Source organism: Triturus cristatus, chromosome 11 (assembly GCF_964204655.1).
Source record: "Triturus cristatus chromosome 11, aTriCri1.1, whole genome shotgun sequence".
Classification (NCBI taxonomy): Eukaryota; Metazoa; Chordata; class Amphibia; order Caudata; family Salamandridae; genus Triturus; species Triturus cristatus.
In genome coordinates, this window is record NC_140594.1 from 993,144,793 (window position 1) to 993,163,577 (window position 18,785).

Below are 18,785 nucleotides of genomic sequence, written 5' to 3' on the forward strand. Positions count from 1 at the left end.
AGGGGGTTGTGTTTAAGGTTTAAGGGTTGTGTTTGTGTAGTGTAATTAGGGTTTAGGGTAGTGACAGGGTCGAGAAGGGTAGTGTTTGGGAGTTGGGACAGGACTGTGGGTAGGGGGAGGGATGTGCAGGGGGTAATGAACTAGGGTTTAGGGTAGTGGGGTGATGCTTTGTTAGTGTAGGGTAGTGTTTTAGGGTTTAGGGTTGTGGTGAAGTGTAGTGTTAGAGTGTAGGGTCCAGGCAGGGGGAAGGGGGAAGGTCATGTAGGGGGTAGTGTATTAGGGTTTAGGGTAGTGTAGTTGTGTTTGAGTAGTGTAGGGTAGTGTAGTGTGTGAGGGTTTGGGTAGTGTTGAGATTTTATGGTGAATTAGGGTAGTGGTGTGGTGTTTGTGTAGTGTAGGGTAGTGTTTCAGGGTTTAGGGTAGTGTCGGGGGGTTGTGAAGAGTAGTGTTCGAGTGTAGGGTCCAGGCAGGGGGAAGGGGGAAGGTCGTGTAGGGGGTAGTGTATTAGGGTTTAAGGTAGTGTAGTGGTGTTTGAGTAGTGTAGGGTAGTGTAGTGTGTGAGGGTTTGGGTAGTGTTGAGATTTTATGGTGAATTAGTGTTTAGGGCAGTGGTGTGGTGTTGGTGTAGTGTAGGTATGTGTTTTAGGGTTTAGGGTAGTGTCGGGGGTCGTGAAGTGTAGTGTTAGAGAGTAGGGTCCAGTCATGGGGAAGGGGAAGGTTGTGTAGGGGGTGGTGTATTAGGGTTTAGGGTAGTGTAGTGGTGTTTTAGTAGTGTAGGGTAGTGTAGTGTGTGAGGGTGAGATTTTAGTGTGATTTTTTTAATTAGCATAATTCATTACAGGAAAATAACATAGTGATACGCGTTGTAATAGAATGCGGAATAATTAAAAGACTTTAACATTGGAACAATGTATTTTTCCTCTGTTCAGTATACTTCTTGCAGATGAACACCACATACATAGTGCTCTGGTTTGACACTTGGTCACAGGGGCAGTTGACTAATGTTTGGGACCAATCATTCATTACGGGTAAACTGGTTAAATTTTGAAAAATGTCCTTTCTGAAATGGGGCAAAACAAACCGATGCCTAGAATTCATTATAAACTTAAGGTAGGGTTGAATATCATATGTGATCAGCATAGATTGATTCTTTAATTCACTAGGCTTTGGCAATTCTATAGACAGCTTTAGTTCTTCAAAGTGCCCCATACACTTGGTTTTCAGATCTTTTCTGCTCATATTTCTCATCGTTGTTTCAGGCTGCTCGAAACATAATGGGTGTCCCAGATCACAAGAAATTTGTTCATTATAGGACACCCATAGAAAACACCGTGCAGCACTCAAGTTAAGACAATCCCTAATAATAGCTCGGTTTGAACCCGGAAATTCCGATGTCCACATTTTGTGAAATAACATTATGGGACTGACCATAATTATGTCAACAAGAAATTATAATTCGAACTCTGCATGACAGACGAAGGATAAAGAGCTAATAGGTACAGCAAGAAGGCGCCACAAGAACAACATTTTCCACCATCTGCAGTGCCTTGCAATTACTGTTTCCCCACACACCTGTCCCATAAGTGGCTTTAGGCAAGCATTTGGCATTGTAAATCTTTAGCATTTCATTAGGCAGATTCATACCTAGCTTCCTCACAAAGTTTAACAGGGCCATGACTGATTTCCTAAACAGAAGAATCTTAGCCTTGGTGGACTGTGTCCATGTACCCTCCTTATCAAAAAGCATACCCAGGTATGAGAAGGTCACTGTAGTATTAATCTTTACGTTATCAATTTTTATAGCCCTGCACTTCGCTGTCCTTCTTCCACATTCCATAATAAGTGTTTTACTTTGGTTGACTAGAAGACCGAAGTCCTGCATGTATGTAACAAAATTAGTCAACAGACTCTGGAGGCCCAGAGAGGTTCTGGTCATAAGGACAGCGTCATCCACGTAAAGAAGGGCTGGAATGGGACGCTTGCCAATTTGTGGAAGATCCTTGCTCTTGCTGGCTAACTCGCTCTCTAGACCATTTGCATGAAAATAAAATAAACAAGCATTGGCATAGCCAATAGGTCTCGCCTTTGGGACCTTATAAGTGTTTAGCCATGCAACAGTTACATAACTAAATACTTATAAGGTTCCAAAAGCGAGACCTATTGGCTATGCAAAGCGGCCGTGAAAGTGATCGCGATCGAGATCACGATCAAACATCAAAGCGGCCGTGAAACCGAAAGTAATGGCGGTAAAGCGCGGCGCGCGCCCGCGCACATTCACTGTGGCTCTAGGCTGGAGCCCTCTCAATAAGTCTCGCCAGACCAGCGTATGCGCTGGGTCAGACGAGACCTAAAAAGGAGTGAGTACACAGCCCTGCCTTACCCCTCGCTCTATACTGAAGGCCTAAATGCACTCTCCCTTGATGCCATTTCAGACCCTAGGCTTACTTCATGAAAGTACTATTTCATATATAGGAACTGAATGATGGTTGTCTCCACCCCAAGGTCTGCTAAAAGATTCCATGAGTTGCCATGGCTGACACAATCAAAAGCAGACAAAGGGTCTACAAAAGGCAAATATTTGTTCTTTTCAATCTTGGTCTATTTCCCAATTTAAAAATGTTAGGTTCATGTCCAGCTCAATAGTCCCTAACCAGGGGCGAAAAAACTAAGTAAATCCGAAAGGATTTCGTTTGAATCAGCCCAGTCCTGGAGTCCATTCATGTTGATATGATTGACAATCTTTAATAGTGAGCATAGTAGCAAGGAGGATTGAGGTGGTAGCCTTTTTTATAAATAGGAACTATAATTGACTCTGGCCAGGTAGGTAGGAAGCCTATACTGCAACATGCACCTAATACCAGGGTTAATATAGTTCCCCACAATGAAATATTAGCTTTGAACAAATCCACCGGTATACCATCGGGCCGGGAGCTTTCCCCATATTACTAGCATTTATTGCACTGATGACTTCTTCCAAACTAAAGGAAAAATTTGCATTTCTATAAAGTGAGTGGTCTGCTGCGATGTTAACAGTAATCTGGCCTGACCCTGCCAACTCAGTAGATGGAATTGAATAGAATCCAGAAAAATGATCAATCCATTCTTCTTCTAAGATTACTATCTCAAGCCTAGGACATTCCGCCTCCATTAGTGAAGGAGAGTTGACCACATGCCATAACTCAGTATTATCGTTATTAAGGCTTACTTCATACACTGATTCCCAAGCTTGGTATCTCAAAGCTTTTTTCCTATGTTTCACAGCCCCCTTGTAACCCACTCTGCAAACCAGCACCTCAGACTACGATTTCAATGGAAAAATTTTAATGTATTCCACTACAAACAATATTTCGATGTTTTTTTTAGGAAACCTGAAATGCGTATACAAACACACAATAACACCTAAACAGACCCACACAGAGAGGCACACTCCACTTCAAAGAACACTTATGCGCTTACGTTGATAGTATGTAAAGTATTATTTTCAAAAGATACTTTGAATAAAGATAATCATTTTCGTTTGTATCCAAGATATCTTTGGTAAAAAATACTTTACAAAAATATATTTTACAATTACATAGGAATCTCATAACATCTTAGACCTAATGAAACATTGGATTCTATGGTACAAAAAATGTAAATTAGCTTAGAAATAAGTATTTGTAATTTGACAACAGAGTTTCAAATGCAATATTGATAAACGTTCAATAAGTAACATGTCAACATCAATTTAAAATATATTGTAAATATTTTGACATGGTAAATTTAAAATGTATTGATCAACAGATAAAATAACTTTGGCAAGGGTACACAAACAGGAACAAGTATATAATATATACAACTAAATACACACATTATATGCATATGTTAATGTTTTTATTACGATTGTCCATTATTATCATTTGGAAGGCACATATTTAAAACATAGGAAAATAGAGTTTGGGGGTATTTAGTGGGTACACCCTCCCAAAAAAAGGACAAAATATTCTATAATCTTTGAGCCCCAAATAAAAATAACCTGAAACATAATAAAAACAAACACATGCATATAAGAGATGTTTTGCTCAAAATAATATACTGCCTGGAAACATCTTGTTATTGCAAAAGATCTTTTTGAAATCTGATTTTTGCTAAAGATGTTCTGGACACTGATGTAATAATTGCTGCCCCGTCCCAGACTTCAGACCTCCCCATAATAACCATACACCGCTTGCTCACCAGTATAAATGTCTGCTTCTCTGAGTCCAGAAATGTGTGGTATTCCAACCATATGTGTCCTTTGCACTAATGTAATTATACACTGTTCTTCTGAAATAAATGTTTGTCCTTACACACAATCGAGCTTCACTGTATATTTACTGTACTTGTGGAGTATTTTTACACTACTTGTTTATCACTCTGTTACCTGTTGAACAATTAAACCACAGGGTATCTTGAACATTTGTACACATTGCTGCACAAGTTACTGCCCGTCCTTGAAAGGCAAAAAATCATTTAGAAGTAGACCCCCATAGATATGAAATTACTAATGCATCCCACAAAGAGCCGGTTAAATAGCAGGCCTGCCTCCCAGGTTCTCACAAGTATCCCTATCATTCATATTTGATGCTGATATGTCTGCTAGAGGGTCTCATGAGCAGGAAGACAATGCCTGGGCTTTTGGTTCAATTCAACAAAGGCCAAACTCTAAAATCTAAATGGTGCCACCATTCACCCACAAACAAACACTCATGTGCCATTAACAACCATGCAATTAAGAAAAGACCAACATATGCCAGTATTTAAGCATGTATCCAAAAAATCAGGGGGAACCCACAACATTTAATTAATGAAGGGGGATTTCGAGAGACGACCACAAGGGAAAATTAATTATTTATTTAATTTACCCTTGTGGTCGTCTCTTGAAATCACCCCTTATCTGGCCCCACCACCCGACCGCTCTTCCCTGCAGCGGCCGTGGCTGCTAATTTGAAAAGTTGACCACACCTGACACTATGTGGTTACATCTGTTCACACAAACCTGTCAGGCAAGGTTTGCTATAAACTGGGACCCAGTTGCAAGAAGCACACCTTATCAGATAGTAATCCCCAATTTGTGGCATGGTTTCCTGTCTTGTGCCTATAGCATAACAATACAACCGTCTTTAGAACTGGTTTGACTACGCTACTGCTTTGATGGCGTATTATTACCAATTATTAAAAAAAGATATATAGCAGGCTTTGGCTAAACCCAGAGGAGTATTACCCTCTCATGTCATGCAATTGGCTCTTTGGTGTATCATTGTGCCTTCAGGGAAGTGGTTCTATTGGAATGCATGGTGAACGACTTCACATCTAAAAAGTGCCTGTATTAATCACACTCTCAATCAATAATTGATCTACTATATTCATTCCATACAGAACGGAAAAGGTCTTTTTGTTCCTACTTTTTGGGCAGGTTTAAAACGTGGTAAACAGTGCATACAATTCGCATACAGATTTGTGAATGCCTGCGTTTACATGCTTTGGTACATTGAAGCCATACATATTGATGTAAGCAGGGCGATGTTTAACCATGCATTCAGGCCATGAGTTCACTCCATTAGAATTCTGAGCCAGGCAAGTCTTAACAGACCAACCACCACATGTATTATTCAGCAAAGGAATCAGGTTTGTAGGTTCTGCTTCCACCATTTAGAATTGACATTGTTGATACAGTAGATATTTTATATAATATCTCCTTTGATACTCAATCCATGAATACTCATTACAGTAGCACAGTAGAAACAAAAAGATTGGACAAAACGACCAGGTGGAATAATCAAGCCCACAATGGCCAGCCTCTCCTATTGCAACACATAAGAACATTAACCTTGCTTACATTTAAGGCACACTTATATTGAAATATAACTGAGCACACTGTTGCACTCAACCACACATCTACCAAGACAGATACACATCAGAGTACATGTGGTAAATTGAATTAAAGGGGTTATCATTTTATCTGTGCAAAAGATTTTTAACCTCAGCAATCTAAGAGTAACATGAACGACATGAGGCCCAAACAAAGATGACATGGGAGACCACGCAAGCTGAGTCAAAGTTGTTAGGTGCACTCATAAATGAAGACACTGGATCACTCATAAGAATCACTGAAGCACATCTGGCATTTCACAACCTTCAACTAGAACACCCCTTTAGCAAGCCACATAGATGCGAACTCCAGATTACCTGCTATAGACGTTCCCCCCACACACCACCAGAAATGATAACATTTAAGAGAGATTTCAATGACATCAGTCAATACTACTCAAAGACCTGTTGATGGTAAGCATTATTACCATAAACAAGCCTGTGACCTGTGTGTCTCTCAACAAAAGGTTGTTTTTGAAACACACTGCTTACACATAACCATTCAATGCATCTTGGTATGTAACTGACATCCTGGATGCAGGTTGAGAAGTTAGATGCATGCAGAGACGCGGACAGAGTCACTTGGCTTGATTTATATTTGTTGATGTACTCATGTGTGGATCTTCCCCTACATCTAGGTGTAACCAATTTTTGGGTATTCACACTTTGTTAGAGGAGCTTTACACGTAGGTGTAGACGTGCATGACTCCACCTTTTCAAATGAGAGCGTGTTGCATCCTACTACTGAATTTAGGAATGTAGAGGTAACATTTCACCTGTAGGTAGCGCTCTCCGCCACTTGAGATCTCACTATGGGAAATATAGGGAAATGTAGGTAAGCTCTCTTTATATATTTATTTATATTAACACATAGTGGTCCTTGCCACTGTGTCGTTATAGCTAGGTCAGACTTTCCATAAGAAGATCAGCTCCTTCCTAGAACGTTTCAGGATGATCTTACAAGCAGGGGCTGAGAAAAAGGGGTGTTCCAAAATGCCTTTTTTACATGCAGTTTCCACAGGGAATAACGGCTGAACAGAACTACACCAAATTTGAGAGAAAGCTAGATCTTCTCAGAAAGTGTGCGTTTTGGGTTTGCTGGAATTCTGTTCAGTCATTTTAGAGAAACTGTGATTTAAAATCTAGAGATATCTGTTGATATCTGTTGCCGTAGTACTCAAGCTGGAAAAAACTACAAAGAATGAACTATGATTGGTAGGGCCCAATGGAGTTCCGCTGGACCTAGCAATGTGATTGGTGGCTACAACATGAAGAAAAAATATTGTGCCCCCCATTACAGGACTCAGGGATTCAGTACCAGAATACTGAAAACATTTTTAAAACTATATAGAAGGGGCACCATAGGAATACCCAGACCCCTTATATGACAATCCACCCAGGGAACAAAATTGGAAAAAAAATTGGATGATTTGTCACGGTCCTGTTGGGGTCCCAGCATGATCAGCCCCTCCCCAGTGTGGTCCTGCGGGAGTCCTTGACAGTTGTGTGGGATCAAAAAAGAAAAAAAAATCGAGGGCTGGGGCAGAGGGCCGTGTGTGGCAGGGGATGGGGTGTTGGCTGCCTGCGTGAAGTTGACCGCAGTTGGGCAGGCCCTGTGGGTAGCCCTACTCCACACATGTCCTGAAGTAAAGTACGCCAGGGGGTTGGCTGCCCGCAAATTTAGGTATGATAATAAGATCTTACTATATGTTTTAAAAAAAACAGAAACTCACTGAAAAAAGGTTTAACGGTTGTGTTACTTAGGTATGGTAATAATATCTAACTTTGCATTAAAAATCCTAGAAACTAACTGCAAAAAACTAAAGATTAAAGTGATGTTGCGCTTAGTGATAATGTCACATTTTAAATGCAAAGAAACAATGAAATTCACCAGTTACAGTTTACTGAGCTACCTGCAACTTTTGCCACTTCCATTGACTGCTTTTTTTAGTATAATGCATTGCCATTACAACACGACCAGTTTATCATACCAAAACAGCATTGTTGGATATAAAACCAATAACAACCCCCCCCCGCCCTCCCTCCCTCCCCATCATGCTCTACTAGAACACACCGAAGTATTACATGGAGTACAAAGTAAATGGTTCAATGCAAAAATCTAATCAATGTAATGACACTGTATGATCATTTACAGTTTTAGCACACTGTAATCACAGTCCTTCAGTGAAACAACTTATCCCCCCTCACTACTGACCCACAGCTCACAGGGGCGGGGCATCTGGGGGCTCCAGAAGCTCAACAAGCATTGCTGCCCAGCCCTGCAGGTCATACTTAAGTTTATTGTCTCTGTGTTTTTCGCTTTTCGACTTTCCTCGGCCACCTCCCATTCAGCCATGTCTCGCAGCCATTCAGACACCTTTGGAGCTACAGGAGAAAACCAACTAATGGCTATTCTCCGCTTAGCAAGTACCCAATCCAAGAGGACAAACTGTCTACTGAGCTTCTTTTTCTTTTGAGCCAGTATAATTCCCAGTAGGCACTGGCCAACAACTCTGGGGACGGACCACCCTGTGACTGCTTTCAAGGACCCCAAAACATTTGTAGAAAGTCTGTTCCCTGCCTGACACAACAGGAAGAGGAGGGAGATCATGCCAGGTAAAATGCATAAAGTGTAGTCTAAGTGAGGTACACCTAATGCATTACATTATACTGGAGAAGTATAAATCTCACATTTGGAGAGGTCTCCTTAACCCGTTCATGAACTCCGCCCCATTCCTTAGCAGAAAGAGGATCTCCCAGAATCTCATGCTGCTTGTTGTGCACCGGCAAGTCGCTCAGCTGTAAATCCTCCTGCAGCACCCTATAGACATGCGAGATCCGTCTCCGGCCCTCAGCCATATTCAGCAGTCTTCCCAATGTCTGATATTACTGGCGGATCTCAGGTAAGGACGGCCATATCCAGCGGGCTGTCACTGCAAGCCAAACAATTCTACTGCATCCACCAGGGGGATAAACCTATCCTTAGGGTATAAGTCGCACATGGAATCAAACCCGCCAGCATGCCACCTATGTACAGACATTGTCCCCGCAACAAGCACAAACAGGCTCAATGTCCAAATACTCAGATCTGGTGCAGAGGGAGCCCTATGTAAGAAGAGTCGGACCACCCTCTTCCACATTCTGCACACTTGTCTGACCACATACGGCATAAAGGCCGGAACCCCTGCCCCCATCATCAAAAGCTCAGGCAAAGGAACATTATCATAAGTATGACGCAACAATCTCCGCTCCCAATTCTCTCCTTCATCAAACCAATGTATCGCCTGCTGCAGTTGAGCCGCCAGGTAATAAAGATCCAGGCACGGTAATTAAAGTTCCCCTTCCTCCAAGGGCTCTTGAGAGTGGTCATGCTAACCCGCTTACCTCCACAAAGCCCACAGTCCTCTCGGGTCTCAGTACCTCTCGCTGGCGCACAGGAGGATCTGCAAAAGCTCATCAGCTTGGTGGCTCAAGGGAGCCTTTTCAAACATAAGAGGGATGGGAACCCACTGCCTCTCATAACAGCCCAGTTTGCCCCTTATTATTTTGGTAAATGCAGTACAATGTCTGCGCTTACTTGAGTGTTAGCTTTAGGTTTTCACCAGAGTTGGTGCAGATAGTGCTGTTCATCTCTAGACACATGTTTCTGGATTTTATCCTTCATCAGTAAGATTTAAAAAAAACTAACTACATTAGGGGTTGCTGAGAATGCTGTCACAGTCCCCTCAGGTCTCAGTACATCTCACTGGCACTCTAATTGTGTACTGCATTTACCACAATGCAAAGGGGCAAACTGTGACGAGATGTGTGCTTCCAATCCTCCTTCTCCCCACCAAGGGATGCTATCAACCCCTGCTTGCACAGGTATTACTAATAGCAAACTCTTGAAAAGTAAATAGGTGCAGCTTGCATTTTCAGTAAGCCAGACCGGTTGGCTTAGCCAATGCTTGTTGTCACGGGCCGTAAAAGAACAAAACAGGTCAGACTAATATGAGATTATAAGTGGTATGATGGAATAGTATGCTGTGTGAATTCCATTACTAGATTTCAGGGGGTGGGAAGAGATGCTTGCTTCCCCGAAGTCCAACCTCAGTGAAAGGTCCCTTCCCTAGATCTGGACTCAGTAATCAAGCCTTCATTCACCAAAGAACTGCAACCTGAAGTACCTCACAAGATGGACAATCTATGCGCAGGGCCCACATCTCAACATACGTGTGGTATGAACTGTGAGGAAAATCCTCCTATTCCATTGGCTTTCAGTTGTGTGGCAGAAAAAATCAATATGCTTATTTTGCCAGCAAGGACAAAAAATATTTGCAAAGAAAGTGGCAAAATAGCATGCCCTTATAAGACGTAATGTGGTGCTGAAATTAGAACAAATTAAAAAGATAGAGAATTATGGCATTTACTTACACAGGGCAGGTCTCAACTATTAGTTGAGAGAAGTGATGCAAGGATACTCCTGGTGGAGGTGGGCTTTGAAAGGTCTCCTTCCCACCAGCTTACTGCTGCTTCTGACATGGCTTTCCGTCTCCTGGCAAGTACAGGGGACAGGGTGTGCCACTGGCTGATTCAGTCATAGTGTTCGCATAACCCCAGAGTTGATTCACCTGTAGCAGGGAATGGATTCTCAGAGAGTAGCGTGTCATAACCTGGAGAGAAAGTACTGGACGGAAATGCTGGTGTGGGGTCACTGTCACAGTGATCTCCTTCAGTGCCTGTAGCTATCTTGTCCTACTTGCGCCTGATGTCACAGACTCTTCACAGTTCCCCTCAGAATCATGGCTATCAGTGATGAACACTGACTTAGACATCATAGGCCATCCCCTGCTGGAACTGGCCTGTTTCATAAAGGGTGTGGAGGTGTAAAGAATCCATTGCTGCCAATTGGCCCCATGTCATGCCTGACCCCTTTGGCCAGTCCTGGGATCTTTACACCCATACTTACAGCGTCGATGCAAAAATTAACAATGGGAGGTGATTCTGGCTAAAAAGGACTGCCTGAAGTGATCAATCATGTAATGGGGTATTTATCACAAACATATGCACGTGCTCACTTGTATTCATATTGTTGGGCCGGGTCAAACTGACTTCTGGCTGTAGAGGACACCCACTTACACTCACAGCAGCAGCTGCAAAAGGCCAAGGGCAATCAATTGTGATAAAGGCAAAACAAGTTAATGGGATCCTTCAAAAAAACAAATATTTTGCTATGTGAGACTACAAAACGAGTCACTGTCATGCACTTCCGTCTCCACCGTCACTATTTCTGAAAGCCAACATGGCGCCCTTTCATGTTCATGTCTCATTAGGTTTCGGCCTGACGTAGGCAGCGCATGCGCTGCCTACGTCATACGAGGCTTCTTGGAATCGATACGCTTCCAGAAGCCTCGTCCCAGGTCCGCCTTAACTTTTGATTTGTGCGCGTTGTTTTGTGTCACAAATTATGCCAAAGTCAGTGCAATGATTGCACTGAAGGCATGTCACTCCCTTATTGTTGCCACCCTGTCTCCTTTTGTCTACACCCTGCGTGATTGGATCTTTTACCCGCAGCATTACACTAGTGCCTTTATTTACTGGGGAAGCACTATTTGTTTCCCCTTCCATCTGTCTCTCTGAGACACAGCTGCTTGTTTATAGCGGCTGCCTGGCCAATCTGTTTTTACGTGCCCCATTGTATGTATAATGTGTTTACTGACGAGGCCAGTAGCACAGCCACACCGTGTTTTCACAGGTACAAACTTTAGCAATCATCATACGAACGCATTGACTTAGATCCATTTGTATTATGAGCCACGGTCCCTTATTTCAATGACAGACATTGGAAATGGCGCCTTTGCAGCGAACTCAAAGGTAATTTGTGATAAATCAATACAAAGGCTTTACCACCCCCGCCTTGCATCGATATAGCACCATCTCCCAGTGCGCAGCCTGTTACCCACAAGGCAGTGGAGTGTTTCTCTGTAAACCATTTTTAGATCTAAAGAGTTGCTAAATATTTAATTAAAATCAAATGCGCCTCCCCCACCGCAGCATCTGCGCAGCACTATGCTAGCATCTGCCACGGGGCAGCAAATAAACCATCTGCCAGTGCACTAAGATCACACCGAGTGTCACGGGTGCTAGAGCTGAGATCTTAACCCTTTTGCTTTCTGCTTTAGTATCATAGAGGCAGCAAGTCATGAATATTTGTTGGTGGAGGGGGGTGGGGGGGATTTTAATGTTTTCCTGTGAGTTATAGCGTTTGTGCATTGACGCGTGGGGAGGATGGGAAGGAGTTTGTTTAGCACCCGCTGCACAATACATTTTCTCTAGGCGCACTGTGCAGCAAACGATGGAAACGAGATGGAGACGGATAAACGCTAATCATTGGTTGCATTCTAAAATATTGCAAGCACTAATAAATTGTGTTTATTATTTTATTAACTGAAATGCCAAACATGCCACAGTCTAGCCGCTGCAGGGCTGTGTTGTTTCCACACAAAAAGACTCCCCCCCCCCCCCTCTTCCTCCCACTTACGCCCCTCCAACTCTCATCTCCTATCTCCTAATGTCATGTACCTTTTGGTTTAAAAAAACAAAACATTATTCCCCCCCCCCCCCAAAAAAAAAGTGTTCAGTGGGTTCTATTTAAATCTCTTCTAGAACATTGTTTCAGCAGTCTCTAGCGATTGAGGTTTCATTTCTCAAAAAGGCACAATTAACAGCAAAAATAAATTAAGCATTTAGCCCTCGGTAAAAAAAAACAAAGTCGCCAGGCTGCCCAACGGCCATTAGCCAACAGCACTGTGCATGCTGGGACTGGTAGGCCCATCACTGGATTGGAAAATATAATAAAAGCTTCTGTCATAATATCTTGTAAATGGCCGTTGTTGGAGCTGGAAGGCTTTTATCACAGCTGTGAATTGGGAATATTAATGACGTCTCTCTTCTGGTCCGATGTTGTTGTCATACCTGTGTTCTTTTTTAGGTCTCGCTGAGCCCCAGCGCTTGCGCTGGCTCGAAGAGACATTTTGTATGTGGGATTTTCAAAGTGCTGCTGGCTGGCCTAACGCTTGCGTTCACGCGATCGTGCACGCGCGCAGCCGGCCGCCAGCAGCACTTTGAAAACTCGAGTGCGTCATCGCGTTCACTTTCGCTTTCAGAGCGATCGCGATGACGCATGCGCACACACAACTCCCGCTTCTCCCCCTCCTCCACCTCATTTTGCGTCTACGGCCGCTCGCGCGCAGCCAACGCTTGTTTTTGTTAATGTCCGTCCCTGTACCATGCCGTGCTTTCACTTTGATAAAGGAGGCAGGCGCCTTTAATGCTTACCGCATTTTTCATTCAGTGTGCTGCTGCACTTAAAACACTGCATTTTTGCGCTATGCTGCGCTTTCAGTTGAATAAAGAGGGTATGCGCCTTTTATGCACAACACATTTTTTACTCGCGCCAGGGTGCTGCAAAGTAATAATGAAAAGATAACTGGCGTGAAAAATCAGGGGAATATACAAAGATTTATAATTACAAAGTTTGAAGTTTGTTAACTATTAACTGCAGGAATCGCTGCACACATAGTGTCCACACTAGCCGAGTACAGTCAGATACACAAACGTAGCTTTCTGAGGAAGCGCTTAGAACTCCTTTGCCTGTCTTCTGGTCCTACAAGTTGTCTGTCTTATTGTTCCACGTGTAGTCGGTCTTCCGGACCTACCCGCTGCCAGTCTTCTGGTCTAACATGACCCCTGTCTTCCGTATGACCTGTCTTCTGATCCCCTGTGTTATCGCTTCCTCATTGCCTGTTTTCCGGGCCCACTGTTGTCTGTCTTAAGTCTTCGTTTCTCTGCGTAAAAAGTTATTTTTATGACTTGCGGGGGGAGTCGAAATAGTGGAAATGCACAACTTAAAAGACCTAAATAACTAGCTTCAAAAACGAGATGAAACGATTGATCATTTACAGAAGATTCAGACACTTGAGGCTCGGGTAAGGAGGCCGCGCGCTTGACTTTCTCTCTTTCTGTGCCTTGTCAGTGACCTTTTTTGAAGATTTGCACAACCTACACCTGTAAGGGTACTGTACAGTCAAAGTTGAAGCATGCCAATCATCTTGTGTGATTACATGTATACATTGCAATTACTTTGCGCCTATCCCCAACCTTACATTGTGTTATCTAAAGCTTCCATAACTTTACCCAAGGGTGGTCACATCCATAAAAATGTTTCCCGTCGTGGTGCTGTTTATTGTAGATATTTTGCCAGGATGACAGTGCTGCTGAACCCTCTGCAGCTGGGGCATGGCAATGAGGGTAAAAGCTCCCCACCCCTTTTCAAGTACCTTAATTTAATTGGCCTCAGAAAAGTCAGCCCTCATAGTAATTTGGGCACTGCATGTCGCCAGATAATGACAAAACCAAGCTCCGGGTCACTCGATCAACCTTTCCCCACAACCCCAGCCTGGTCCATCTGATCTACTTTCAAGCTGAATTTCTGACAAATAAAGCAATACAAGGACGCGTCTACCTGGGAGGAGGGGGTCACCCATATTGGAAACTGCCCCCAAACAAACTATAAACAGCATCACTACCATTTTATTATGTTTACAATACGTTCAAGGGAGACGAACCCAGCTTAATGTTCAAATGACGTGATTTATTGGAAATAAAGCGAACAGAGAATCTTCTTAAGGTAAACATTCAGACAGGGCTAGTTATTGGAAAAGCTTGGCTGCTAATGTATTTCTCCTCTTGGATTACTTGGCTAAAAGCGGGCTTTTGACTGACTCCTTGTTGGCCTTGGTATTAAAGATGCAGTTATATATCTCTTTAGTTTCCTTTCTGGGATGGCATCTCATCCCACCTGCAGAGGCCAAAATCTAGATATCTAAACTAATATGCCAAATGCGAGGTGAAGAACTTCTATTGTACAAGGAGTTGAACTTGTCTTAAAATATGTGCAATATATTCTGCAGGTGTGTTTTAAGTTTTTTGCATGAAGGTAAACCGGGTGCATTGGTTTATTAATTTAACTTCATCCTGTGCGCCTTTCATTTCTAGAAATTGCCTTAAAATCTGTAGAGTGTATTCTAGAGGTGTGTTTAAGCTACTGACGTGCAGGGCGCATTGATTTGTTATTGATTTGTTAATTTAACGTCAGCCTAGGCCATGCTCTCAAGATTTATTCCACCAGTTAACATCGATGACGGCGTTATGGTAATTTCCTCTGTCCTGCAAAGTAAAAATGTCTAACGTTTTAATGATTTGCTAATAACCATTTGAAGGTGAAAGCAGTATGCAGAAATCTGCAATCTGTCATGTACATTGTCAGTAAAATAATGGAGGGGGGCAGGTTGGGGTCGCCTACCGGGCACCTTGGTTTGTTGGTGGCTCGAAGACCCAACAGTGAACTAAACTCTGCAATAAATTCATCCGCGATAGCAAGCGCTATAAATAAACCTTTTTCCCTCTTCTATCCCTCCACTATCCTTCTCAATCCAAATAACTCACTAACCTATGCACCACTCAAATTATTTTTATATTTCACTTAACTAATTCCCCACTAATCCGTTATATGTTGTGGAGTAGCGTGCTACTCACTGAAAAAGCGCTTCAATACCCCATCATAGGTAGCAAACGCTATATAAGTGCACATTTTTTCCCTATTCTATCCCTCCACTATCCATCTCAATCCAAATAACTGACTAACATATCCACCACTCAAATTACTTTAATGTTTCACTATACTAATTCACTCATAGCCATAGTGCTATGCAATTATTATTACTCCACTGCAAATAAAAAAAATAAGTAGAAAACATTGCCATTTTTAAAGCCAACATCTCTAACTTGAACAAATGCGAGACCTATTGCATTGCAAATGCTTGATTATTTCTTTTTATTAGCATTTTCAAGGACATACAATGTCCAAACATGTGAACGACATACAGACCACTGTACTACAACACCCTTCATCCAGTTACACCAATTGTTTGATGTTACCTCATGAAATCTTTACTACAAAAACACAGTCACTCTACACAGTTAATCAACCTGGTTCGTGCGCAGATATTCAACCAAATATTTCCAATAGTCTCTTGGCTTGGATCTGGCAGGCAGTTCTTCTTCGTAAGTTTTCAACGCATCCTTGCAATATGCCATATCTTGAAGCCACTGTTTAACTTTAGGGGCTTCTCTACTACCCCAACACATTGAAATTCGGCACTTAGCTAGAAGTAAATACCTGTGTTCTTGAGAGGTTTGGAGGTTGTGGTGAGGTTATGTAGCGATATAAGCTTTTTAGATTTTCTGCCGGTGAACTGCAAGCGTTGATGATGTCATTGAATTGAACAAAACGGGCGTCACCCTCGTGAACAACGTTAGTTATCCGTGATACTCTAGTGAAATGATGTATCGGTGTTTGATATTCAGCAACACCTGCTTAATTGGAGCTTTGGCTGTGCCACTTATGAAGCAGATCTCGTTATACATGTGATTTTGGAATTTTGCTGATACCGCGCAAGTAAACTGAAAATATTTTTGAAAACACGTGAATTTAAATCGTTTTGTCCCACCCTATGAAGTAAAAGCTTTTCAGATGCGAATAGATTAGAAACTCTTGTGTTGTCACTCGAGAGAACTCGGATCTTTCATGCCGTCTCACACGTGCATTCAAAGCTCTCTCTACTACTCACTCTCTACTACTCACTCTCTACTACTTACTCTCTACTACTCACTCTCTACTACTCACTCTCTACTACTCTCTACTACTCACTCTCTCTACTACTACTCACTCTCTACTACTCTCTCTACCACTCTCTACTCACTCTCTACTACTCTCTACTCACTCTCTACTACTCTACCCTCTACTCTCTACTACTCACTCTCTACACACTCTCTACTACTCACTCTCTACTCACTCTCTCCTATTAACTCTCTACTACCTATTCTCTACTACTCTCTACCACTCTACTACTCACTCTCTACTACTCTCTACTACTCACTCTCTCTACTACTCTCTACTACTACTCACTCTCTACTACTCTCTTTACTACTCTCTACTACTCTCTACTTACTATCTACAACTCTACCCTCTACTCTCTACTACTCTACCCCCTACTCTCTACTACTCACTCTCTACTACTCATTCTACTACTCTAGACAACTCACTCTACTACTAATTCTCTACTACTCACTCTACTACTCACTCTCTACTACTCACTCTCTACATCTCACTGTCTACTTCTCTACCCTCTATTAGTAACAGACATCATGGGTTGTCTATAACCAGAAGGCCCAAATGGGAGTATTCCTACAGGTGATATAGGCTTGTGAATCTTAGGGCATAGTTTGGAAGGGAAGCAGGAATAGAAGGAATTGATATGTGGACATTCCATCATTAAATGGGCTGGAGAGGATGAAAAAAGAGAAAAGTATGATGAACTATTCACCTGTCTTTTGGAGGAATGGCAATGCACGGGATCGGGTAAGGTGGCATGCGTTAGAAACAATTGCAGCCACTTCGTTGGAAATAGAAAGGGTACAGCCAATACTGGATTTGATCATCTTGCCCCAATGAGAGAATGTTGTGGTTCCATTGACAGGATTGGAAGTAATTAAACAAATGAAGAGCGACTTGAGAAACGTACAGGGCAAGGGGCATGCTTTGCAGCTGAGGTGGATGCAGCCATTTCCAAAGAATATTCAAAGGAGGTCAAGAAAGCTGATAGCACTCACACATGCTCGTGAGAAAATGAACAGGGAGATATCTGGATTCTGCAAGATAGTAGGCATTAAATGGGTGAAGCACGAGGACATCCTATACACTTTGCCACTATTGTTGAGACAGAATGGAATGTACCTGCCAATGTCCGGTAATGACCTGAAGCTGAAGGGGTAATTTGTGATTGATTAAAAATTATGAATACCCATTGGGGTAGGGTGGGAACACCTCGGGAGACCTTTTTCAGATCAAGAAAGCAAGCTTCTCGGAGAATTAAAGTGAGCATTATATTTTCTGATTAAGCTGGAAAGAGTAGGGTACAAAAATATGGAATGGGGGAGATTGGCAGGAGATGTGCAGGCATTCTGGCTGGTTGACCCATTAACCAAGGTAGAGAAAAATAACATGGGCCAAAATGTAAAGGAGTTGGTTGACCCAGACAAGATTAGTAGTCCATTTAATAATAAAGAACGGGTAAGAGAGATGTTTCGAAAACTGGAAAGTGGAGGGGCAAGAGAGACAAATGCCATGGGTGAAATTATTTCAAAACTTGGGGTGTGGAATTACAGCTGATTCGATGTTAGTTTGAAGTGAGGACATCATTAGTGTGGACTCTTTTAGGTCAAAGGATTTTAGGTTTTAGTGTGAAATTTATTTTGCGTCCACAATAAAGCAACCTTTACACAAAGCAAACATGAGTCCGTGTCTTCTGTCCATACACCATAGAAAGTCACGGCCTCAGCCAATCACACGTCCCGATGCTAACACTACTACCAATAGAAAGCAAGTGCTAAGCATGTAGGAAGGGCTTTCAGGCCTAGCTCCAGTGGTGGAGAGGTGGGGCTGGGGCAGGCCCTGCAAGCATTGCGCAATCAGGCTTCATAAACCCCAAGACCATTGAATGACCTCAACAAAAGCGGTCAATTTCCAGGGGCCTTACAAGCGCATTCTGCGTACATTCTCTTCCACCACAACCAGCTTGCGCCTAGTACAGTTTAAACACAATTCACGATGAACAGCGAAATCACTGTGTGAAATGAGTGCTCAGACTACTTACCGGCAATCTTCATTACCCTGATTCTTAATTCCATGTCCCATTCGTTGCTATATGGACTATGGGATGCCCCGCCTCACAGGGTGCATACAGTAAGGACTGGGACAAGGAATGGAAGAGGAGGTAATGTCTTTCACACTGAAA

General features: G+C 42.6%; 1 protein-coding gene across 2 annotated transcripts in view; it reads right to left on the reverse strand.

The window, feature by feature from the left end:
• The window catches only part of LOC146785802 (uncharacterized), a 444,312-nt gene that overhangs the window by 367,121 nt on the left and 58,406 nt on the right, over window positions 1-18,785 (reverse strand). The gene's annotated exons all lie outside the window — the stretch shown is intronic.